The following is a 25743-nucleotide window of genomic DNA, read 5'->3' on the forward strand; positions in this document are numbered from 1 at the left end:
CTGACACCGTGCTCTTCTGATAAGCTGCAGAATCTAAATTCCTTATTAAATGTCAGTGGAACCAGCTCGCCTGGGGCGAAGCCCATGAGCAGGCGGCGTGGGCTGCAGTCCGGGTCCCTGTAATTGATGAGCTCTGAATAAGCAGAACCAATCCAGGCTGATTGTGGATGAAATGACTACAGCCAGCAAAGTTCAAACAAGAAATATGTGAACTTTAAAGTACTTGAACACAAATCAAGACAGTGAGTTTTTATAAAAATCTTTACTAGCTCAAACCGCTGAAGCTCACCATGACCTTTATGCTTGGGGTGAGTAGCTGGTGGTGGAGAAAATGTGTCTGCCGTATATCAGGCCCGCGCCTGGCCGAGTCCAGCAGGGAGCGGGAGCTGGCTGGCGTTCGTGCTGCCAGCGCTCAGAGGCCGTGCTGTGTTGGCAAGGGAAGGAGAGACTTGCAGATTTTTTTAGCTCATCTCCGTGACTGCCCCTGCAATGACTTTTTTCCTTTCTTGCAGGACATTGGATGGCCTTCATATGTTCTTCTTTCAGGGCCCACCCTCAGACAGGGAGCATGGAGAGTCGAAGGACATTGCTCATAGACGTGCACTTGGGGAAGCGGAGTCAACCCCAGCTGTGGGCCTGGTGCTCAGGACTCCGCCCATCATGCCATGCTGCCTCTGTCTGAGGGTGGGCCCCTGAAAGAAGAACCATCTCAAAGACAGATAGAGACTTCTAGGAAGGGTGGAGTGGAATGCCTGGCAGTCCTGTTAGCCTCGAGCCTACCCCAAGGAGGCCAAGTATACATTGCACGATGCAATGCCTATGGAGTTGGAGGGTGCTCATTCAGCCACTCATCAGGCACCCAGTGGGTACCAGGTACTTCATCAGCACTAAAGCCGGACTCACGAGCCAAAGCCAAGGGGTTGGGCCTGAGCACAAGGCAGGGAGGATAACTTATTTACAAGGCAGAGTTAGAAACACACAGAGGAAGGCGATTGATCTTCCATCGGCTGCTGCTCTACTCCTCAAAGGGGCACAACAGTTAAATCCAGAAGCCTGGAACTCCATCTGAATCTCCCACATGGATGCCATGTGGGAGGTCAAGTCCAAGTGGGCATTCTGTATTTTTATCTCTTTGGTCTGACAACCCTAAATCTGGATAATGTTTTAGTGGAGCTGCCCTGTTCACACAGACCAGGAGAAGAGATTGGGCCAAGGTCACCCAAAGAGGGGCTGATGTTGGGGTGCAGTGGGTGAAGCCGCCACGTACAATGCTGACATCTAAGCAAGCACTGGCTTGAATCCCAACAGCTGCACTTTCGATCCAGCTCCCCGCTAATGTGCTTGGGAAAGCAGCTGGAGCGCATGGGCCCCTGCATCCATGTGGGAGACCCAGATGGAGTTCCAGGCTTCTGGATTTAACTGTTGTGCCCCTTTGAGGAGTAGAGCAGCAGACGGAAGATCAGTAGCCTTCTTCTGTGTGTTTCTAACTCTGCCTTGTAAATAAATAAATAAATTGGTTTTTACAAAGAAGAGGAAAGGGTCCTTGAAGGAGCAAAGTAGTGAGGCAGCGGTGAGGGACCAAGTCCTAGGCTCTTCCGGCTTCACTGAGCTGCCGTCCGTGTCCCCCGCAGGAGGACCCCGGGCACAGGGACAAGACCACTTAAGTCTGAATGGCAGGCTCCAGTCCCAAGAGATTTGGCAAACCTCTGAGTCAGCACGGTGCTGGCTCTGGAGAAGCCCCCCTCACGGTGGGAAAAAGAAGGCTTTTGATGGTGAAATCCACGTGACGCTTGCTCTGACCCTGCCATCAACGGCTGATGCCACACTAGGCCACAGGGAAGCCCCAAGGATTCTCCCCGCCCAGGCCCAGGCAGTAATTGCAGGCAGGTGTGCAGTGGCTTCCCCTCCGTGGAGGGCAGCAGGCAGTGGAATGCCTGAGGAGAATTCTGAGAGCCCATTGGCTGCAGGGTAGAGGAAATCAAATTTTCCCCACGGAGCAGCATCTCGGGAGACTATGGCCAACTTCAAGGTGTCTTTATCTGAATGCATTCCATTAGGAAAGGAGCAGGAAGAAGCCCTGGCCCTCAAGGTAACCCAATCAGCCTCCGTGCCATTCACAGGGGTATCAGTTACCGTAAGCCTCTCTGGGCAGCAAGGAGATTGGCAGGGGGATTACCTGCCACTAACCGTGTGTCATCCCAGCGCTTGGCCCCGCCTGCTGGCCTTGTGTAATTGGCTCTGGTGGGCTTGTCCCCAAAGCTCCGCTGAGGCATTTCCAAGCATGACAGGGACACACCACCCAGAGTGACCGCAGCATCAACAGCAGCCGTGGGAGAACTGTCCATAAGTGGCTCTTTGTGGAGTGATGCGGAATTGGACCAGCAGGTGCTAAGGTCACAAAAGTCCTAGACCTACTCAAACGTATCTTCAAAGCCGGCATTTTTGGGCATATCTCAGCTTTGTATGTCACTCCTCTGTCTGCATGCTTGGGACAAAACAACGCATTTGTCAGGACAGTGTAATCAGGACGGCCATCAGCCTGGTGATAGAAGTCAGCAGAAGTCCCTCCACTTTCGGCTAATGGGGCCAAAATCAGGCTCTCCCCTTAGAGGGGAGCTCCGTGAGGGAGCCAAGAGGCAAGGTGGCCTGAAACGAAGCGTGGGTCCCAAGTCACATTCCACACCAGCACTCAGCCCACCAGGACAAGCAGGCCAAATGCAAGCCGCCAGCTATTCCTGCAAATACAGCCGTACTGGCACACAGGTGCCCATCCACTTGTGCTGTTGAGAGTTGCTTCCTCACCATGTCGGCAGGGCTGTCTAGTAAAGGTGGAAGCCAGAGGGCTCTCAGAACCTAACATGCTTGTCTGCCTTGCCAGAAAAGATGCCAGACTCGTGGGCTGCACAACGCTTCTAGAGAGACTTTGTATCCCATTTGACCTCAGAGCTGCAAAGAGCGGTGAAAAAAGACAAGCTGTGTCTTAACACAACACAACAGCCAAATAAGATGTTGAAGGAGTAATTGTGGGGATTTTTTTTTTTAGTTCTTAAATATTATTAGACAGTCATTATATGTATGTATCAGTGATAAGGGGATTATGACATGAATTAGTATGCCTCTCACCTCACATCTCTTACCAGTGTTGTGGTGAAGACTTTTGAAATTGACACTCTCAGCAGTTTTGAATTATGGTTTCATGGATTCCCAGATGCATAGCAGCAGGGAGCTGGATTGAAAGTCAAGTCCTGGGGGTTCAAACCCAAGGAAGGAGCCCAGTCGAGAGGGGACATGTCTTCAGGGGCCCTGCAGCACCCACGATGGCAGCTGCACCATGCTTCCCAGCCTAGGCAGGCTCTTCCTGGGCTCACAGATGAGATGGGAGGATCACCTACATCCTCACCATCAGATGGGAAAGGAGATGACTGCTCTCCACCAGCATCAACCTCTGTGTCCCTCCCCACAAAGCAAGGTGGATGCCAGGCTGCTCTACCAGCCAACAGGTATTCGCTGAGCACCTACTATGTGTTACAAACTGGGAGAGGTAGTGAGTGAGACAGGGCAAGACCTGCCCTTGCAGAACTCTCCTTCTGGCCTTGGAATCCACCCAGCACAAGATGTGATTGGGAGAGCGTGCAAGTGAGCGGCAGTCATGCGGCCTTCGCGCTCCCCTCAGCATGCACCTCTTATCAGCTGCAAAGCAACATCTGGAGTCGCGAGGGAGGAACCAGGTATGTTTCCCAGTCTGCATGGCCCCTCCTGTGCCCATTGGCACCAGGGTGCCAATACTTCTTCCTGGACAGAGGATGCTACCCTGGCCCCACCAATGGAGAGGTGACCAAGAAGCGAAGCCCTACCATGCTCCACTGGGACAGCGCAGGAGAGGTGAGCACAGGAGCCTCAGGCCTGGCTGTCCAGCTGCAGGGCTGGTCCTGGGAGCCGCAGAATTCAGAAGGACTTGGGGGGCAAGGGGTGCAACGAAGAGGTAATTGGTACCTGTAGAGAGCTGAGCAATGGCTGCAGGGTGGAAACTGGGCTCAGGTGATGAGAAGGGACTCACCCAGATTGCAAGTGATAGTCCAGGGCTCTGGGCTCCTGGCAAGTGCAAGTGGATGGGCCTGTACTGTGTGACTCACAGCCTAGCTCATTACTGACACCCATGGAGACCCACACAGGCCAGTGAACTTGTGCCCATGGGTGTGCAAAAAATCCTGCGAGGTGATGGCATCGCCAATCATCCATCCAGCAGCTCTTTTGAAGCCAGGGCAGGTCCAGTTAGTCTCAGGTCCTCCGGATCCAGCACAACACCTGTCCTCCATGATGTTCAAGGCTTTCTGGCGACTGAGCCTCTGACGGAGCTCCAACCTCCTCCCCCCAAGAGGCCTTACCCCCTCCCTGGCCCCACATCCCCTCCTTCCTTCTGAGTTGACACAAATGACCAGGCTGGGTGATAAAAAGTGCTCTCCTTGGGCCTGCTGAGCAATTCTTTAAAACATGACTCCTCCTGGGATCAGCACTGGGATGAGGTGCGTTAAGCCACTGCTGTGACACCAGCAGCCCATATTGGTGTTGGTTCAAGTCCCAGCTACTCTGCTTATGGTCCACTTCCCTGCTGTGGGTCCACAGATGCCCCGAGTACTCCAGCCTGGCTAGCCCAGCTCTGCAGCACATTCCCTCTCCCTGCCCCTGAAGGCAATGGAGCTGGAAGCAGCTCCCTGAGTTGCCATCAAGTGGAGAGCAACTTGCTTCCGGCAAACTCTGTTGCTATTGTTCCTTTCTCTGCCGTGGGCTCCTATGCCAACCTCCACCTTTTACTGGAGCTGCCAGGGCCTCCTCAGCACTGCCGCTAACCTGCCCCTTCTCCCTCGACTCTCTCCCTCCTCCACCGTTCTCTCAATTTCTCCTTTTTTTCCTGCCTTGCACAGGTAATTGTGAGACGGCAAAGAAAGCCCTGGAGGATTCAGTTCCGAACGCTCCCCAGCAGTTCTCAGGAAGGCACAAAGGACTGAGGTGAATGTCACATTGAGCCGCTCCAGCTGCACCTGCCGGCCGCCCCGGTCCCTCTGGTTCACCAGGGGGTCACCGCGCGCCTGTAGATTCTCCGATGGCAAGGAGAGCTACTATGTTTTCAGTTCACAGTGAGATTAAATCTACAACGTTTGACCCGTCTAATTTATTTCGTGGCTGACAGAGCAAGGCAACCCGTGGTAAGATCTGGATGCATTTCTTCCCTTAAACAAAACACCGTGGAATTTGTAGGAAGTTGTCATTGGTGAGAAGTCGATCTGGGGCCTGGATGGGAAAATGGGTTTGTGCCGCTGGTTATACCCCGCTCATGCATCGGCCGCAGGCAGCCTGGCTTGGGCTCTGCCCAGAGTCGTGGGCAGTGCTGAGGGTAACACAATGCACTATGGGGGCAGAGGCACAGCTCAAGGCTGCCAACCTCAACCAAGGCAGGCTCCTGTCAGGTCAGTCCAGCCTCCTTCCCCTCTTGCCCACCTCCCACCTTAGGCTGCCGTTCATTGGCCAAAACTATACAGCTCTCTGCCCCACCTTCTGCTGCCAGAGAAATTACACTCAGTAACAGCTTTCCCATTGACACTTCTATGTCTGTCACCCAAACACCTGCTGAGCATCAATGCTGATTCTCAACTGGCCACTCTTGGGGGTTCCAGAATGTTCTGTCAATAGTAGAATGTAATTTACTCAAAACTGAGATCATAAGGGGATCCCTAATAAAAAGAACAGATGCCAGCTCAACTTGGCACATGCATGGAGGGCCTACACTAGCCTCCTGTGCCCAGGTCCCAGCCCTCTGAGATCCTGAGACACACCTTGAACCTCAGGATAAAACTGAGACAGACGAGTCACTTGCCAGAAGATCAGCTGGGTCACAGAGAAAGCAGGAGGCTGATAAAGTGACCAGAGCCTGGGTCCATGGACACGAGTGCATTCAGGGCCAAGGGCAGTGTGCCCAGACATGTGGAGGTGTGAGCATGCTCAGAGCAACTGTGTGCATGGTAGAGAGTCTGGACTAAGGCTGGACGTGCATTTGGGTGAGGTTGGGAAAGTCAGTGGAGGAGGAGTTGAGTCTGGGCCACCCGAGTCCTGTGAGCAAGAGTGGGAAGAAATGAAGGCCACAGGCAGTCTCTGGGACAGCAGTGGGAGGTGGGGAGCCGTGAGCCCGTGGCAGGGAGCCCAGTACAGATATGTACCAGAAAGGGTGGAGATGCTCAGAGCCAGAGCCGGAAGGAAGAAGCCAGAGCAGGCGGAAGAGGAATCTGGGAGAAGAGGAGTCCTGCAGGGCACCGGCAGAGCCAGTGGCCAAGGCCCGGGGCTGCAGATCCAGAGAGGCCAGGAATGGCCGCACTCAAAGAGGGCAGTGTCTGACAAAAGCCGCAGCTCCTGGCTTCTGTTGAGAATCAACCAAGGGCACCTGCACACCATCACCCCTGTCCTGTTGCTCTGCAGAGCAACTGTGTGAGGCCCGTTGGAGGGGAAGGAGCGTGCCTAAGTGTGCCCAAGGCAGGGTCTGCCTCCAAATCCCCAGGCCCTGATTCTGAGCTGAGCTGCAGGGCCTGGGCTTGGAGCTGGGAGGTGTAGTGGGGGCTGCTCTCATAAGAATGCATTTGGCCTCTAAGAGTGGACTATTTGCAAGGGCCTATTGCAGAAATGAGGCCTCTGGACCCTCGTGGGGCTATGAGGGTGTTCACTCAGCCCTGGGCTCCCATTGCTAACATGTGGGCATCCTCAGGCCATGTACCAGGGCTCTGCAGAGATGTGGGAGCATCCCAGGGGCCAGGATGTGAAGTCCAGTGCAGGCTGGGCAGCGTGGGTCATTAATTACAGCACACTGATGACAATGCTGCCTGCACTCCTGGCCTTGTATTTCAGCACTGGGGGTAGGCAGGGAAGGGCAGAACCTTACCACCACATGGCTGCCAACGAGAGGCCGACCTCCAATCAAGAGAAGCCAGAGGGACCCAACTAGGGAGTCCCAGGGACACGTGCCTTCTCCTGGACCATGGGTCAGTGTTGAACCAAAACTGGGCAAGAAGCTTAACTAAAAGCCAAAGAGGTGGATTGGCCTAGGGTTTGCCATGAAAATGACAAGCTTGGAATATCAAGAATTGGATAAAAGAGGGATGTGAAGAAGCTGGGACGGCTGTGCCACTGGCCCTCCCCTGGTGGGATCAGGGTGCATGTGTTTGTGGGTCATTACAGGAGCCAAGGGAGTGACGCTGTGCACCTCACCTCTCCAGACATGGCTGAGTCAGCTTAGAGCAGTCTGCAGCCAGCTCCTTCTGCAGGGGGTGTGGCATCCTCGGAGCACCGGCCACAGAGGCATGTGTCCGAGAGGAGAGGAGACCACACAAAACTTGGACATGGGTGCTCACAGCAGCGTCGGACACAGAACCCCAGATGGGAATAGTCCAAAGGTCCATGCACTTGTGTCTGGCAAAACACTGTGAGACTGTGTGTGTAACATTCTATATATAAAATATAGAGTTTAAAAATGGTGATTGCATGCTATGTGATTATATAGCAGATTAAAATCTGAAGAGCAGCAGAGTGCCGTAGTTCAAGTCCTGCTTCTGTTGCCATTTCCGACTTCCTGGCAGTGTGCGCCCTGGGCAGCAGGGACTCGGACACACAGAGCAGTAACACAGAAGAAGGTCAAGACCCCTGTAAAACCCTGAGCTGCTGGTGTACTCATGTGTGGACCGGTGGCCAGCTCCTGCATCTGCAGGCTTTGTGGAGAGAACCTGCAGGACCCCTGGGCCTGAGGCTCGTCCACAGACTGCAAAAGACGATGCCTTTGAGTGCAGGGAGCATCCTTGCAAGAGAAGAGCCGGTGAGGAAGCTTTGCACAAACATCTCATGAGCTACGTCTGCTCCATCAGTCTGCCCTCCTGGGCTGTAGGGAGGAGGGTCTGCAAGCAGGGGCTTGACCATCCCAGGATGAAGGGTTTTGCAAAGAGGAGGAGGAAGGATTTGCTGGCATATCCTCAGCCCCCAAGGCAGGATTACTGCAGACAGACAGATGCATCAGAGTGGGCTGCCCAGGACCTTGGGAGACCAACAGGCCCCGTGAAGCAATGACATTAGGAATCAGTGTAAGGTGGCACTGGCACTGAGTTATGCCAGTGGGTACAAACTCTGAAGCAGACAGCCTGTGTGCCAGGCTCCACTCTGAGAACTCAACCTGCAGCAACTCCTGTAAACCAGCTCACAATAGCCCCAAGGGCGGGTCAATGTTGTCATTCCCACTTACAGACGGGGCAACTCCAGCTCAGCGTGGTGAAGCAGCCAGGCCCGTGGTGCTTGGCTCAGTCAGCGGGGGTGTGGGGACAGGACCCATCCTCCCAGAGCCCCCTGCAGTGCTGGCCACCCCTTCTGGAGAAGCCGAACCGATGCTGTGGGTTTGGAAGGGAAGCACTGGCCGATTCCCATATTGATCATTAGGGTGTGACCCTCCCCCCCGCTGACCCCTTGCTGAGGACCCTATGTGAGGCAGGAATCAGGAGGAGGCATCCAGGCTGTGCAGGTGCCCACCGTGAGCCATCGCTTGGTGGTGCTGAAGGCAAGACTTTCCACTGAGATGTTTACATCTCAACTCCTAGAGCCGTACAACGCCGACAAGGAGGTGCCTTCCCCTTAGCCGCATGCAAACTGTGCCCAAATGACCCGACTCACTTTGCATCCTGCCGTTAAATGGTCACCATGAGGAATAAGTAAGTTCCTAGTGCACTGTGTGAGCATTAGCAACTACAGTGCGGCCTCTCTGGTTGCCTGCATCATGCTCTGTAATGGTGAGATTAAGACGTTACAGTTCACCTCGCTGCTGTCAGTATGTGGATGTCTTATGCAGACAAAGCAATCACATCCCCCCCAAAAGTCATTATCTTCCTAAAGTAATCTACAAGTACAGATAAATAATAATTAGGTAGCTTGGCGAAGGCCGTGTGATTGATCGTTAAAACAAATACTCAGATTTATCTTTTCCTATGACCATAAAACATGCTTCATACATGTTTTATCTACTCCTAAGGACCACACAGCCAGGAAGGCAAAGCCAGGGCATGTCAGCTCTGTGCGGTGCAGAGACAGAGCGAGGCTCATCCAAGCGGAAAGGATATGCCACTCGCAAAGAGTCTTAAGTACATGAGCAACTTCCTCCCGAGTCATCGCCCCTTCTCTTCCTGGAGGCTGCAGACTGGGCCAGAGGATCTCCCCGTCTCTGCAGAAGGCTAGAACTCCAGCCCACATCAGTGAAATAGAATAATTCATACAACAATGACATTCATATACACACACCCCCCAAAAATCAAAAGGCACTGTATACTTCAACCACATTTTATTGCCTTGTTCAGCAAAGTTGGCCAAAGGTCGTAATTCTTTCATTTTGTCTATACAAAGCCAAATGGCTCTGTGAAAAATGTGAAGCTAAAAATGTTTTCATGAAGTGATCCTGTATCTTCCACTCGAGTTTTATGATTTGCCTCAGTTGGACCAATAGTTGAATAAATGTGACCTAATTGCAAAGTCCCCGGAGCCACTGCCCCCACGTCCCATTGGGACCAGGACTCAAGCCTGAGCCACTCCAGATGTGTGTGAAGACCTCTGGGCTGGGCAGTGTGGGCTTCCTCCTGCTCTGGCTGATCAATGGAAGACACTGCTGAAACCAGGGAAGTGGAGAAGGCAGCAGTGGCCCCCAGAATGTCCTGGCATGAACCGTGCGCCTGTGCATGGGGCTTTCCCAGCCAGGTCTCCGGACATGGTCATCCGACGAGAGCTTCCCGGGGAGCTGCTGCAAGTCGTACTCCCTCCCGATGGCTCCTGAAGAAGCAGGCGATTCACACAGGGGCTGATGGGAGCCATCAAAATATTTGTTTAACATCTGCTTCAGTAGGGATTGTCCAAGGCAGCCACAATCGGTGGCATTGTTCCCAGAGCTAATCTCGTAGATTTGCCCTTTTCTTGAATTTTAATTGAATTGCCCTACAGGTAAATACACGGAGCCCTTTCCAGGCCAGACACCCTGTGCGTGGGTATCATCCTTGCCCCGAACTCTTTGTGTGTCAAGCCAAAACCACTCCAGACCCCTGAGTCCAAAGTAGTTAATTAACAGAATCAAAGGAGCCTTTGTGGCCGCCCCAGGCCTCCTCTCTTCTCCAGATGGGGACAGATTCACTGACAATTTAGTTCCATTTCTGAGAACGGTTTCTCAGGTTTCCCTTGTCGGTGACTAGAAAGGGCCAGGTGCCATCAAGGACTCCTGTCCCTGGGGCTCTGCCAGAGACAGAATCAAAGGAACCAGAAAGGCCCAGCACAGTGGTCCAGCGTTGTTCGCCAGGCTCCCAGGATGCGGGTGGGGCTGCCCTGCAGAAAGGAGTCCAGAGGCAGGAAGAGACCCATGGCGTCACAGGCGCTGCTCAGGGCCCAAATCCAAGAGTGAGGGCTGAGGCCCACGCGACAGCCCAGGAGAGCACGTTCAAGTGCGATCCCTGAAGATGCTGGGTGCGGGAGCGATGCTGGCATTAACGGCAACAAAGTGACTTAGCACCTGCCTGTAGGATCGGGAGAATGAGTAAGGGACACTCCAGTAGAGCTTTATTTGTAAACAGAGAGGATGTATGGCATGGTGCAGCCAGGAGGGTAAGGGGATACTGAGTTAGAAAGACCTTGGGCAAGTTCCCCTGACGTTAGAGGAGAGATAGGGACAGGAAGTAAGACACAGCACCACCCTAGGGAAACTGAAAAAGGGTGGTCAGCACAAGACCTTCTCTTTTGTCTCCAAAGAAAAGTTTACATCTCTAATCAATTTTCTGTCTATACATCAATATCGGTGTGTTTTTAGTTGTTCCAACATAGTGTTAAATTCAGCTGTTAAAAAACCAAGTTGAAATGTGCAGTTTGGTACAGGTGGGTATGGGAACACAGGAGCCCTTGGTGGACAGCAAGCAGGAAGAGCCCCAGGGCTCCTGCTTGCTTGGAGCATGGCTTTCCACACCAAGCCTTTGGCCCCGCAGGGCAAGCAAGCTGCCTGGGTCACAGCACACAGAGGGCCCACGGTAGTTTCTTGGTGGGACCTCGGGTTTTACCTCTATTATGAAGGATGTGGGGATTGTTCCTGGCCATGGAGGTGGCATGGGTGGTGGAGGGGGTACAGTGCCAGGCTCCAGCCTTGTACCACCATCTGATGTGGATGGCAAGATGGCTCACAGACCCTACTGACAGCTGCCCTCTGTAGGAGTCCTGCTTGCGCGCCATGGGGTATGCATCAAGCACTATTGAGGTGTTGCACTAAGGGAAGCTGGCTGGCTGTGGGCTGCGTTTCTATCCATTCCGAGCATGCATTTTGAAGCTGGGGACTCCCCAAGATCAGAAGCCCCAGCAGGTTCACTAACCCATGTGACGGAGACAGAGAGGGAAAAAAGCATTCTCATTTGTTGGTTTACACAAGGGTGGCAGGAACCCCTCCCCTGAGCAGCCACTGATGCCTGCTGGGGTCTGCACGGGCAGGAAGCCAGAGCCAGCAGCCAGAGCCGATGTCATGGCCAGGGACGCAGGTGTCTCAAGCCAGGGTCTTAATCACTGGGCCAATCAATCGTCGACCCGAAGAGCAATATTTTCTGAAGTATGATTGTCAGTGCACTGGAAACAGTATCAACCTCCCAAAACAGGTAAACAAGAAATGGAATGGAAAGGAATTGAAACTCAAGGGGATAGGGAAGCTTCAACTTCACATTCTTCCAAACGGGCAGGAGGCAAATTCCCTAGTGCCCCAGAGGGCATGTGCATTCCACTTGAGCCCCCTCCTGCCTCCCCGAGTCACTCACCCACCCCTCTGCTAAAGGCCACCCCTGGGTTCCCCGCCTACGCTGGAAGGGACACAACCAGTGGCAGCCACCTCCGTTCTTCCTCACTCAGAGGAACAGGTGCTGTTTGCCAGCAGCCTTAGAAGTTCTGGGGTTTCTTTTCGAACCGCAGGTGGCAACAACTTCTGATGAACTTTCTAGAAAGGCCTAGCATTGTCCTGCCTTGTCTGTGATCTGTGTCAGCTCCTGGTGCACTCACTGAGTCAGAGCGGGACACGGCCACCTCCTCTCCCCTCTGAGTCATAAACAAGCCAGGGCTGGAGCCCAAGAGACATTTGTCATGGAGTTACAGCTCCGGGACCCCATCCCCGTGGCCACCACATGATGACTGTGTATTTCACGCCTCTCAGTTTTCCAGCTGGGATTCGAAAATTTAAAGACATGGGGGATGTATTTTTAAATGTATGCAGGGCCATTGATCTAATTAATCGTGCCAGAAGAGTGCAGTCTGTCATGAAAAGAAGTCTTAAAGGCAAAGGGAAGCGAGGAGGGGGCCTGGGGCTGCTAACTGTGTTTTCTGGATGAAGGCAGTGTTGCTCAGGATCTGGGTTCGAACAGCCCCTTCGGAGGACACGCATGTGCAAACAGGGCGCGGGGAGCCTGAGAGACTCCCTGGCTGCAACCACTGACAGCTTGACTTGGGGGGCTCCATATAACGTGAGCCTCCAAAGAGCAACTGCGACGCCGGATTTTGAAATCCCCAGAAAAATCATCAAGTCTGAAGTCGGTGCTAAGGCATAAAGGTGATTTATTCAGGTTAACCTAGGTCTCCCAGCCACCTCCCCCAGCCCAGTTTTTCATCCAATGTGCTGGCAGCAACACCAGAATCTTGCTTTGGAATCTTAAACCCGGGAGATGGGGTTGTGTGGAAGGTACTCCAACGGGAGCAAGTGTGAGATCAGCCTCTCCAGCCCCAGCACTGTAGCTTTCTGGGCAAGGAGGACTAGGCAAGTATGTGTGTGTGTGTGTCTGTATACACGTGTGCACTATCCATGGAGGGCCGATGGCCCGATGCAGAGACAGCTGTCCCTGTAAGAGGGGCTGCCAGCCTGAGGGGTGCTGGCTGTGTCACCTGAACACCCAGAGCGGCTCCAGCCTCAAGGCCCCAAGGGCAAGCACGGGCTTTGAAGGTTCAGAACTTCTCCCCACCCGAACACCTTGACCCTAACTGTGCCCCCTCCCATACCCAGTCCCCTCCGCTCAGACACCACTGTCCCAGTAAGCTTGGCCTGTCCCACCCCGGGCCACGGGCTCTCGGATAGCAGGGTCTTTACCTGTGCTGCCCAGCAAAGTGCCCAGTGTATGAAAAGGGCTGACAAGTGCTCAGGCATCAGCCCCTGGGGTCTGGCCCATTCACTCAGTCTGCAGAAGAAAACTGAGGTTTGAAGAGGTCAAGTGGGGAATCAGAAAGGAATGGGGATAGAAACCAAAGCCATCCCTGCCCTTCCTGGACTCTGCACCTTTGCAAATGACAAGGAGGCCACAAGCGTTAACCTGAGGCACTGCGTTCTGCCCTTCCAGCGCCATGCCAACTTCCTGTCTCTATCTCCCTCTCCAGCCCCTCCCCAGGCCTTGGAACCCTGCAGGCTTCAATGCAAATGACCTTCAGAGAGAAAAAGAAGTCAATGTTTATTTTTCATTCAAAGGTCCCAGATGGGTTTTATCTGTTGGGCAGGCTGGGTCCTGCTATCAGATGGGCATGCAAATGACCCCTAGTAAAGACCTGGAAGAGAATAGCTCTGTCTCCAAACTCACAGATATTTGCCTGGACATTTCCCTAGCTCATTTCCCTTTCCCAGCCCAAACAACAGGGGCACCCCAACCCACTACCTCACAGAACTCAGCACCTTTCTTGTTTGGGGGAGCAGTGGCAGGAGCCCAGCCTCGACACCCACAAATCCTCCAGCAGCGGGAGTCCCACTGGTGAGACAGCCAAGGGCTCTGGTGCAGGCTTCTGGGAAAGGCTTGGTAATGGGATGAGAGGGTTTGATATGTAAGCTTCACCCTGGCCCTAAGCTGCCTACTTCACCAGGAAGGTCCCAGAGCCGCCCCGTGAACAAGAGGAGGTCACCCCAAGTTGGGAGACCTGACCCGCAAGCCTGGGATAAAGCACAACCTCCCTACTAGGTCACTTTTGATTTCAAACCCCGACATAATTCACTAGCTGGATGGGAGTTTTTGCTGTGAGGTCTTGAGTCTTCCAGGTGAGAACTTGGGCTGAGTACCCTCCCTCTTAAGTATGGGCACCCCACTCCAGCAAAGCCTCCATGTGCGAGCTAACCAACCTCAACCACTGGACTTCAGAAGACAAAACACTCTCGAGTTTGTGCCGTGCATTGAGGGCCCCGGCATGGCGGGGAGCCCGTCTCCTGACACCAGGATTTAGGCTGGGACTGGCCTCAGAGATCAACACTGCAGTTCTCTGACAACCACTCATGTCGCGGGCCAGCTCGAGCTGTGCCTTGCGGTGGAAGGCGTAGGAAGCTACGGCGTCCTGCTCCATCCACCACCATGGCGGTGCATACACTGTTTCTTAAAAGATGACATCACCTCCCCTCCCCCAATGCCAGAAGGTCCTTGAACCTGGAAGAACAGCTCTTTGCCTGACAGGACACTGAGTGGTTCATGAAGTCACGCTGAGCTCATCATCTTGCTTTCACCAGATGCAACCCTCCCCAACTCAAGGAAAGACAAGCAGGGCCTCACATCCATGTGTCCAGAGGATGCACCCATCTGGCCCCCAAGGAGAGTCACCCTTGGGAAGCAGGACAACACCCTCACCGTGTCCCCTAGCAGTTACAGCTTGCGTACAAACAAAAAGGCACAGTGATCTTCAGAGCGGCTCTACATCATCCAAGGCGACGTGGAACTCACATGTCATCAACTGGGAGCTGACGGGCAGGTGTCGTGGTGGGGCCAGTCAGGGAGCAGAGTGGCAACCAAGAACCCACAACCTATGGTTGTGTCACAGAGGGGCTTTAGGAATGAGGCTGCATGGAAGACACCAGGGCTGAGGGCTCTGCCGGAGGCAAGGGGACGGGCTGTGGGAGGTGATGGAAATAGTTTGTGCCTTGCAGAGCTGTGTGCACGGCGCTATGTGTGGGTCACAATTCCATTGTCCATGTTGGTGAATTTTATTGCTTGTAGCTTATATTCTGCTAGAAAATATTTTAAGAAAACATGTGATATTACAAAGATGAGGTCATTTATGTTGAATTAAAGCCTTCTTGAAGAATTCTAACTTTTCTCTCTGAAAATTGTTTGAGATGTAGAGCAGCCAAGAAAGTCTCTGCTCAGGGAGTTGAGGGAGAGGGCCTCAGGGACACGAAGCCTCCACCTGCCTCTCCCCAGCTCTGCCACTCCAGCGCTGGGCAGCGGGGAGCAGAGGTTTCTAAAACCAAGTTCACTGTCCAGTCCGGCACTGACCAGCTGCCCCACAGACCAAAGAGATGGGCTCAGACTCTGAATTCCCTCATCCCTGCACTGGTGGTAAAAACAGTGCTTCCCATGAGGGAAATAGCCCAAGTGTGCTTCGACAGGTAGACAAAGAAACTAGTTAATCCATGCACTAGAATGTTCTGTGGCTGTGAAAAGGGACGGTACGCTGACGGTGCTACAAGGGCAAACCTTGACAGCATCACGTGAGGTGCCAGGAGTCGACCCCAAAAGCACAAGCCTAGTGGCAGAAGGCAGTCTGACGATTACCAGGCTGGGGGAGGATGGGAGAGCAGTACTAAACAGGTTCCAGATATTTCTGGGGGCAAGGAGGCTGTTCAGGAACTTGAACAAGGTGATGGTTACTCAACACAGTGAATATCACTCAATAGCTCACTTAAAATGGTGATGTCTGTATCATGTCAATTTCACTGCAAATCACTGACAGCAGCTTCCCTGCTGCTGGAGGAGTGAGGATGGAGAAGGTGGGAGGCCCTGCCCTCAGCAGTGGTAATGATGATGTGGCCAGGGCTGCCAGCGCCTTTGCTCCCCCAACGAGTGACAGCAGACCCCAGCGAGGTCAAGGTGGCAGGCCAGGACCCAGCCTCCTAACTCCTGTCCTGGCTACTCCTGGACTCTTCTGCCATCAGTCCAGCCAGTGTCAGGAAGACGAGCCACTGAAGACAATGCCACCGCCGGTGTCATGGGCCAGCCCTGCCCCTAAGTGCTGCCATTTGATCTTTGTCCTGTGACCTTAGGTCTGACCTGTGCCTAATCCCCAACCTGGCTGACAACAGCTCAGGCCTGACGGGAAGGTGGCTTTCCGCAGGAGGCCAAGGTGAGCTGTGGTTCCCAACAATGCTGGCCTCCCGAAGAAGCCTGTTGGAGAGGGTGTGTTGACCACAGCCCAGCCTGGGGGATCATGAAGACCCATGGTGCTTGGGTGAGTCAAAAGCTGCTCAGAGGCACAGCAGTGCATGAAGCTGGGGAGGAGCCACACAGCGCAGTTGCCACTTTGCCCCAGAAAGGGACGCGCCAGTCCTTGTCCCAGGCGTGAAGGACAGCTCTCAGCCTGAGACAGCTCTCAGCCTGAGTGTGAGGCAGAGGCCGAGGCAGGCTCCAGAAGGAGAGCTAGGCCTAGGCAGGCATGGCTTTCTGAAGTCCTGCTTTTGGCCCCCACAGGCCACATATTGATCATTTTGAGAAAGTAGTGACTTCTGGAAGCCTTCTTTGAATTGCAGGCCGCATGCATTGTACAGTTACCTTCCCTGCCCGAGGTGCAGGTGTCTTGTCATTCAGTAAAAGAATAGTGCCAGCTGCCTGTGTCCAAGGCTGCTTGCAGCTCATTCTATGAATCCTCAATGTTCTAGAATGTCAAGGCCCCGGGGGGAGTGGCCAGGCCATAGAGAGGCATGAGGAGTCTTTGCTAAAGGGTGGTGAGGAGAGTGTGGGCACCCCAGGAGAGGGCAGACCAGTGAGTCTCAACAGTGATGGCTCTGGGGGAATCCCCAGATTTTGGGGCAGGGCCTGAAAGGCAGAGGGGGGCACAGGAAGACACCTGTTCTGTGCAACTCTGCCATTCCCTGACCCAGCGTCCTGACTCAGGGCACAGCCTCCTATGGAAATCCAGAAAGACTGCGGCTCTCTCAAGGTCACATGAGGAGTTGGGGACAGGGACCAGAGTGGAACCCAGCTCTGGCACAAGTGATTCTAACTCCATCCCAACTGCTCCTCTGTCCTGAATCCTGGGACATGTCCTTGGAGATCAAGTCTACACTGGGCTCACCTGCCATCCCTCCTGAGTAGGGCAGTCTGCACCCACCATGCCAAGAAGCCAATCAGTGCCTGCGGTGAATGCCTCTGACTCAAGCAGTGCCAGCCCCATCACCTTCAGCGACCGCCATGCAGCTTCCCAGTGTGAGATCTCATCACAGGGAAGACTAGCCACAGGTTACACTTGTCTGTGGGCATTGGTGATGCTTGGTGCAGTTTTCCTTCCCAGCTGAGCCAGATGGTGCCCCTGGGCAGGATCCTGTAGGACCCATGGATTCGCTGGGTGGTGCCTAGGAGCTGGGCTAATTGGTCCGCAAAAGACCCTTGTCAGTCCAGTTGGGAGGAACTTTCCCTACAGACTGCCAGGCACCAAGCAGCCTAAGAGGTCACTGGCCTAGGACCCCGAGCGCCAGATGTTATCAGGCCTCGGCCAGTGAAACCTGAGCCTGAACACGGGCCCGGCCCTTGCACCACAGAGGACAGGCGCCAGGAGGATGGACACAAGGTTCCGGGCTTGGCGCTGAGGCTGGCGGCTGAGCGCTGACAGCCAAACTCCACCTCCATCGCCTCCTCCCTTCTCCACCCTGGGCCTGCACCCGACCCAGAGGGAAGAGACCACGCAGCTTCCAAACAGCACTCAAGGAGTGGCAGCCAGAGGTGGCAGGAGCGTATGTAGGGCAGGGACGCAAATCCCAGCAGAGCTGCTCTCACTTGACCCATGTCCAGTCTGCTCCAGTGCCGCTTCCTCCAGGAAGACACTGCAATCTCCAAGAGAAGGCTGGCTCCCGGTCTAGCAGGTACTCCTTCGCGCTTGGCTCTCCCATGGCATGATGAACATTCATTTTTGCCCTTGATGGGCGCTCAGAAAGGTAACTCTGTGTCCCACCTTGGTATGGCTCCTTGGAGGAAACTGAGAGAGCAGCTGTCCTGGAAGTCCAGACCTGTCCACCTCACACTCAAGCTGGCTGCTGAACTGAAACCTACAAGAACAGATGCAGTGTTCTTTCACATGACTTGATTTCTCTGCAGCTGCTAACCCAGGCAGACGACCTTTTCACCAGAGAAACTGCCCCAAAGCCACATCCACTCTTCAACAGGCAGCGTCAGCAGACAGCTTCTGCCTTAAGTGTTTCAAATCTCTCGCCTCACAAACACTCACTTCCCTGTTTCCACAAACATCACTGTTGTGTGAGGATCTTAGCCAACCCAAACCCAACCCTGCCTCCCCACAACCCCACGTTGAAAGGCCTTCCCTCCCCTTAAGCCAAGCTCTCGGTTCTCACTCAATTCCAACCTTGCCTTTCCTGCTTCGAGGCTCTCCCAAAGCCTGTGGAGGTGTCTTCCTTACAGCAGTTCTCCATAAACTCAGCTTGGTCTTAGCAACACCTACTGCTGGGGATATTTGGGAGCCAGTATTGAGCAGAAGTACCTAGTTAGTGTCTGCGAAATAGACAGTAGATGGATGAGCTGATACACAGACATCTGGGTAGATGGATGGGGAATGGTTAGAGAGGTGAATATTTGAGCAGGTGGATGGATGGGTAGATTGGTGATGGCTGGCTACTTGGCCTGAGGAGTTCCACTCTGGTCTCATGCAGACAAGCACGCTGTCTGATCAGAGCAGCCACATCCCCTCTGCAATGAAACTCCTTGAAATGATAAAAGTTAATTCTCAAATAACACATCAAGATGGTTTGGGCTGAAATTTGCAACTCAAAAGCACCATTTGAAAGCAGCCTGGGCTAGTCGGGCCTTCTTCCCCTGCTGGGTATGCTGCTTGTAGAGCCTTATCAAATCAAATCTTCCCATTGTGCCTTCTCCACAGCAGGCACAATGCAGGGGTGTCGCTACCCCGTCCTCCTCTTGGCGGCACCCTTTTCAGCTTAAATTATACAGAAGCAAATAATTACCAGGGCCTTCTGTTTACCCTCCTTAGAAGATTTAATTTATCCCCATAAACGTAGGGAGTCAGACCTTTTGGGGTTGAAATGACATATAATTTACTTCCAACAAGCCCATTCATCCAGTGAGCTGAAACCCAGGCAGCTTTACCAAAAGGGCCTTTTGTCTAATTGTTTTCCTCCACAAACAACATGTGGGGGAGAGATTTAGGCAATATTTCCAAACACTATAAGCCACATAATTGTTGTCCTCAGCAAACCTGGTGATAGTGTTAGAATCACAATGGCAATTTATCTGCCTAATCCCCCGTTCTCCATGGCCCTTACAAGTCGCATGTGGTTGAGGACGCATTTAATAATGTGCAATTCACAATCCTTGATTTAAATAACATTAACATGGTGACCGGGAGCCCAACAAAACCCAGGAAATCCAGGCAGGCCAGGGTACTGCCCTTGATGCCTGGCACCGGGCCGAGGTGCTGGGATGGCTGGGGGGGCGGGAAATGGAGGGAGCAGGAGGGCTTCTGGGCTGCCACTCTGTGACCTGGCTCAGGCACAAAAGACACCAGTGTGGTGGCTGCAGCTGGCTTGGTGCTAGGGACCTGCTGCCTGGTGCCACGCACGGCCCGATTGGTCTCGTCTGTATCTTTTTTTAATGTATGTATTACTTTAAGAGACAGAGAACATTTGTATCTACTTGCTCACTTTCCAAATGCACCAAATGGCCAGGACAAAGTCAGCAGCCAGAAAACAGGAACCGAATCTCCTCTGTGTGTGGTAGGGACTCAGCTACCTAGGAAGCTAGAGTCAGGGCTTGGAAAAGGGATTGAACTCTCAGGTACTGTGATGTGGGATACAGGTGTCTTAACTGGTACCTCAACAGCTGGACCAAACTCCCCTCTCTCATAAATAAAGACCACCAATAGCAGGACCTCAGTGGCTAGCTGCAGACCCAGTTGAGCCCTGAATTCCAAGTCTTAGTACCTAACTGTCGCTGGCCATATCTTCTTCCACTGATGCCAGAAACAAGCCGTGCAAAGTTAGACTCATCTTACACTTTGCTCCTGTGCTCAGTTTGCTCCTCGTGCCTAGGACAGATCCACACCTGCTCTCCACTTGCAGACCCCGCTGCGCCCTTCCTCTCCTGCTGCCTGCTCTTATTTGGCTCCTCAAGGTTTCCTGTACAATGTCTTCCTCAGCGCTGAAGAATCTGGCCTCTGTTGCAGCTTGGTGGCCTCCGGAGGCACATGGGCACTGCCAGCTTTGCCATGCTGCTCTGGGGGATGTCTTCTGGGGTCCTGGGGCTGCCTTTTGCCTGTGGCCTCTCCATTGGGCATGCTGCCCCTGCCCATGCAGGGGTAGGGAACAAGCTTTACACGGCACATTTTGCTAATGTGATTGGTGCTTCCTAGACTGACTGAGCTCCTGTCACTGTCAGCCATGCGAATCGCTCCTCGCCTATGGGTCACTGCTTGGGTCAGCAGGAGAGCTGTTTGCAGGGCATGGGGAGTGCATGGTCCACCTGTCCATGTCCAGCCAGTGAGGCTGGGCTGAGCTGCTCATGATGAACGGTGAGGCATGCCAGGCCACAGCTGCCTGCTTCAGTTACTCAGAGTTGCAGGGGCTCATTCAGAGGAGAATGTCCCTGGGAATGGCAGTGGTGACAAAAATGGTGGCAGAGAGAAGGTCCTGGGGACAGACTCTGCCTGATGCTGTGGGATTGGGAAGCCTTACTCATTCAGTAAATATTCACCAAGTCTTGTTACTCAGCAAACTCTCATCTGACACTTAAGATGGCAACTTCTCTGCAAAGGATGGGGTTTTGGGCACCACCCAAGCAAATGTGACATGTCCCTGAGCTCCTGAGCGGCACCTGCGCTGTGGAGTCCCCGTGAGGGTGGGCCAGGGCTGACGCCAAGGCGCCCCTGCTTGTGGGCCAGCGGGGAATGGGGGAGGTGGGGGAGGGGGGGAGGTAAGGGCAAATTACTCAGAGTCTGGTCTTTAGGAGAAAAGCACGGAATATGAGAATGCCACAGAGTGGAAAGTGGAGTTGAAAGCTAGAATTTATTCTTTCCCCAAATTTCTAAATCCATGCAGTTGACAAGACATCCTTACTCAGGGAAAGTATGCAGTATAAAAAAAAATGCATGGTTTCAATTCGTTTTTTGTTTGTTTGTTCTGCATCAGAATAAACCTAGCTTTTAATTTCATTTCCTTGAACTTCTCAGTCTTCTCATAGGTGATGATAATAAGTTGGAACTGTTCAGGGCTGACTGGGCACGGGCCAGAGTCATTGGCACTCATGGCTGTAAGTACAAACCAGGTCTCCTGTGCTGACTAGCTGTGTGCCTTTAGGCAAAACTCCTGCCCTCTCTGGTCCTTGCTTACATCATCTGGCAAGGGGAAATGACAGCCACCACCGCTTAGTCCTTATGATGTTAGCTTAAAGTGAGGACGCATCTTAACGTGGTGACATCAAGCTCATGCATCTGAAAGCACTTTGAAACACACCAAAACGACACGAGTTCAATCCATGTGCGCTACCACAACAAAATGCCAGAGACCACCAACCTCTGTGGTGCACCCTTCTAGAAGCTTCAGGACAAGGCACCGCAGAGCCAGTGACAGTGAGAACTCACCGTCGGCTTCTAGGTTGGCACTTGCAGCTCAGTGCTCACAGCGCCGGGGCAAACACAGCACCTTGTGCCTCCCGTTTGCCAACCCCTCTGACTGGTGCATTGCAACGGAGTCTCATCCTATTGATTGTGGGGGAAGGAACATACACTCTCAGACTGTAAGAGGCACCAAGTGCAAGGTAAAACACTATTCTTGTATTTCCGTACTCTACATCACAGTTTATCCTGCTTCAGGTGCCTTGACAACGTCCTGGACAAGCCCGGAGGCAGGTGCATCGCTTGGGAGTGGGTGCTCGCAGGACACGGCGCTGCCCACGCATGAAGCCCATTCCAAGCACTACGAGGGCAGTAACTCACTTTATCCTCATACCAGCCTGGTCATGTTGGTGCTAGAACAAGCTTTTACAATAAAGAAGCTGGGGCACTGGGCAAGCAAGAAGAAGGGAGAAAGGGGTGGAGGGAAGGAGATGAGGAAAAGAAGGGAGGAGGAGGTGGAGGGAGGAAAAGTGGAAACAGCTGTGGGCCCTAGCGCTGGACTGTGAGGGGTGTTGGGTCAACTTTGCAGAGCCTGTGTGGGTGGAGCCCCTGCAGGAATCTGCAGCCTGAACCTGGGGCCAGTCTCCTGAGCCACCCACCCCTGGGGAAGGGAGATTGGCTGAAGTTTGGTGCTTTGTAAATGTGACTTTTTTGGGTCCAAGGCTCTTAGATGCACAGCGGTGTGGAACCTTCTTCCCAGATGAGCCGTACTCCCTTTCCCAGTGTGAATGCCCAGTGCATCCTGTTTTCTTCCAGGGATGCCGGCTTGGTTACTCCGGCTGCCAGGGACCTCTCTCTGCCTGCTCAAGGTACCTTCCCTCTTGCAGGCCTTCCGTGAACTCTGTCTCCCACTGTGCCATTCCCCACCCCCCACGGTACCCCATCACGCAAGTAGGTTTCTCTGGCTCTTGCCACTCCATTAGCAGCAGCCAGGTGGAGTTTGAACAGAGGCTCTGCACGGCCCAGACTTAGACCAGCTTAGACCAATCAGCTTGACCAGGGCCACACCGTGCGATGTCACACGAGGCCGTCACTGAATCCCCGAACACACGCCTCAAGGGGCGGGGCTCGTGGTTGCATTTTTATTCCCCTGGGGAAGAGAATCAGCAGAGACATTGCAGATGTGCAGCAAGAGGAACAAAACGAATAAGCAAGCCCTCCGTGGACTGGATGCAAACGTTACATGAAAGGCATCCAACAGAACAGAGGAAATCAAAACGTTAGAGCCAGCAGCTACTCTTTCTGACCAGATTTGGAGCACAACCCCCCCAAGGGCTGTTTCCACCAGTTTTTCAATAAATCACCCACTGACTTTTAGAAGAGACAGATATTTAATTCGTGCCTTAGAACCACAAGGCCATAACGAAAGGCTGTGGGCCTGGCGTCCCTCCCTCTCCTGACACAGTCCCTTAAAGCTCCTGGTTATAAACGGACACATTAACTGGGTAATTAAGCAGCAGGCAGGCTGCAGGATGAAGGGATGACTTCTGACCTTTGGGGCTGAGATCAAAGTTCAGAGGTTAAAGGAGCCCCCTCACCCCTCCCCCACACACAGTGTGGAGCCCATGGCTTCCTCTCCTGTTTCAGGTAGTTAGATTATAATAAATTATTGAAACGGATGGATCTGTCCGGAGGTTTAAATACCGAGGGGGAAGCAGAGGACCTGGGGCGGTTAATCACGCGCCTGCTGGCTGTCTGGGCTGAGGACAGCTCTCCGCCCACACCTTGGAGGACAGGTGCAGAAGAAGCCCGGTGCTCTTCAAGCTGGTCCTCCAGACAGCCTGCAGGTGCAGGAGGGACTGCCCTCTGCTCCCCGACTCTACCCGCGTAGCATTTTATCTGTGCTCAACATCTGTCCTCAGGAGCCTGGCTTTGCTGCAAACAACGCAGCAGGGGGTGGGCTGGGGTGTGCTGCTGGCTCTGGGAACAGGGACATGACAAGGAAGGTGGCACAGTCCCCATCCCAGCAGCCCAGCAATCAGGCAAGGCTCTATAACATGGAACCCTAGGAGAAGCATCTGAGTCTACTCCCCACCCAGAGGCAGAGCCTCATGCGGGGCAGGGTGGGGTCTGAGAAGAAGACGGCTGGCCCCAGCAGAGCAGTGGGGGCGTTACAGGGTATGGGGAGCTGAGACCTGAAGGACAGGACCAGGCAGGACCAGGGGCACAGGGCACCAGGTGCGGAGGGACAGGTGCACAGAGAAGGAGGGGGAGGGAGCAGGAAGAGAACTAGCCCAGGGCATGAGCCAGAGAGCTCGTGTCACCAAGCAGGGACAGGCCCTGGCCCTGGCACTACCCAGGAGGAGGGCACGGAGACTGCTCACAAGGAGCACGCAGGCTGCGCAGCGCTGAACCCAGCGAGGTTTGCAAGATCTCAACAGAGTCCCAGCAGAGCCCAAAGCAGAAGCCTTGGCATCCCCAGGGGGAAGGTCACCAAGGGGTCACACCTGCACATCAGATCCAGGAGCCGTTTCTCCCAGTATGTTCGCTAAGGCAGGTGGGGAACAGGACAGCCCAGGCCTGGGAAGGGCAGCCCCAGGGTAAGGGCAGCATGGTTATGGCCCCTCTGATGGCAGCACAGCAGGTGCCCACGTACTCTTGGAGGGTGGGTGACACTGGCTGAAACCTCAGGGAAAGAACCCAGAGCCTGCCTCCTGGCCATCCAGAGCCCAGCACAGTGCAGACCTGCTGGGCCAAGGTAGGGGCCATGCCCATCCTCTGGGGGCTTGCCCTCCTCTGTGTGGGCACCCACACTGACCTTTCTGGGGTGCACATGTCCCAGCAGGGAGCCCTGGGACAATCTCTGAGCCCCAGCCCTCACCAGGAAATCCAGCACCTTCCCACGTGACAGCTCTTTCCCCAGCCTGTTCTCTCTCCATGACCAGCCGTGGGGACTGCCTGCCTCACCCAGGCCACTGCACCCCAGAGTGGCAGAGGTCTCAGGGAAAAACAGCCTGTGCCCATGGGGCTGGGCATTCGTGGGAAGCTGGGCTGCGGCTCTGTGGGCCTCTGTACCATAATCATGAGAGACAAAGGGGCGGACTCATCCCTGTTTGCTGGAGAGATGCATATGGCAGGCTTAGCAGACCCCACCATCACTCCACCTGTGAGTATGCCTTGTGGCCAAGCCTACTCAGGCAGGTGCACACGTCCCCGTATGCCCCAGAACAATGCCTGGAGTAGTCATCAGAGAGCCAGACACCAGAGCCACTGTCATTAAAAGCCAAGAGGTGTTATTAATTAAAGTACCTCACCATTATGCAGAGAGCTGCTATTTCCATTCGAAGCCTGCTAGTCGGGCAACCACTTCCATTAAGACAAAAACTCACTCTGAGACACAATTTAGCATGCAAGTGCTTAGGGGTTTCAGAGTAGCTGCTTGTGCAGTTGGGAAACACACACACATACACTGAGATTTTCAGTGTGCCCATGGTGTCTGCCTGCTTAAACACAAATGCATTCTCTCCAAATTGAAGGAGTTGTGACCAAAGTCGCCAAACACGCCAGGCTGCAAATGCAGTGGGCACCTTGAGTGTCCGCACCCAGAATCGCTTTCATTCACTCATTCGCTCATTCATTGGTTCATGAGGCCCACAGCATTGCAGCCAGCCCTGGGACAGGACACAGGGCTCACCGCAGAGAACCAGGGTGAGAAAGGAAGATGATGTCGGAGCCAGCGGGAGGCCTGCAGTTCGCGGTGCCGCCCCTGTGCAGGCACACAGAAATCACTGCGCAAAGCCGTGGGGCCCAGGGCACCAAGTGCCCGCATTGAGCATGTGTGGCTGCGCTGAGATGGTGCAAAAGCCAGGGGCATCTCATTAATTCGCTTCAACCTCTTCCCCAATAGCCCACTCTAATCCTGAAAGCACATTTCCTGCAAAGGCAAGCAGAGGGTGAGACCGCCCTGGCGGGATGGTGAGCACCTCTGCTCACCGAGCATGGCAGCCTCGACCCAGGCTCTCAGGGTGGGCTGTGAACCCTGAACTCCACAGGCCTGAGTCTGCAGTGTGAGGGAGTGTCGGAAGGAAAAAAAAAAGGCAGGGAAGCAGGAGTCAGGAGACGCAGGAAGGAGAAAAGAAATGG

The sequence above is a fragment of the Ochotona curzoniae genome, unplaced genomic scaffold (genome assembly GCF_017591425.1).
Source record: "Ochotona curzoniae isolate NIBS_2020 unplaced genomic scaffold, NIBS_Ocur_1.0 contig_66, whole genome shotgun sequence".
Classification (NCBI taxonomy): Eukaryota; Metazoa; Chordata; class Mammalia; order Lagomorpha; family Ochotonidae; genus Ochotona; species Ochotona curzoniae.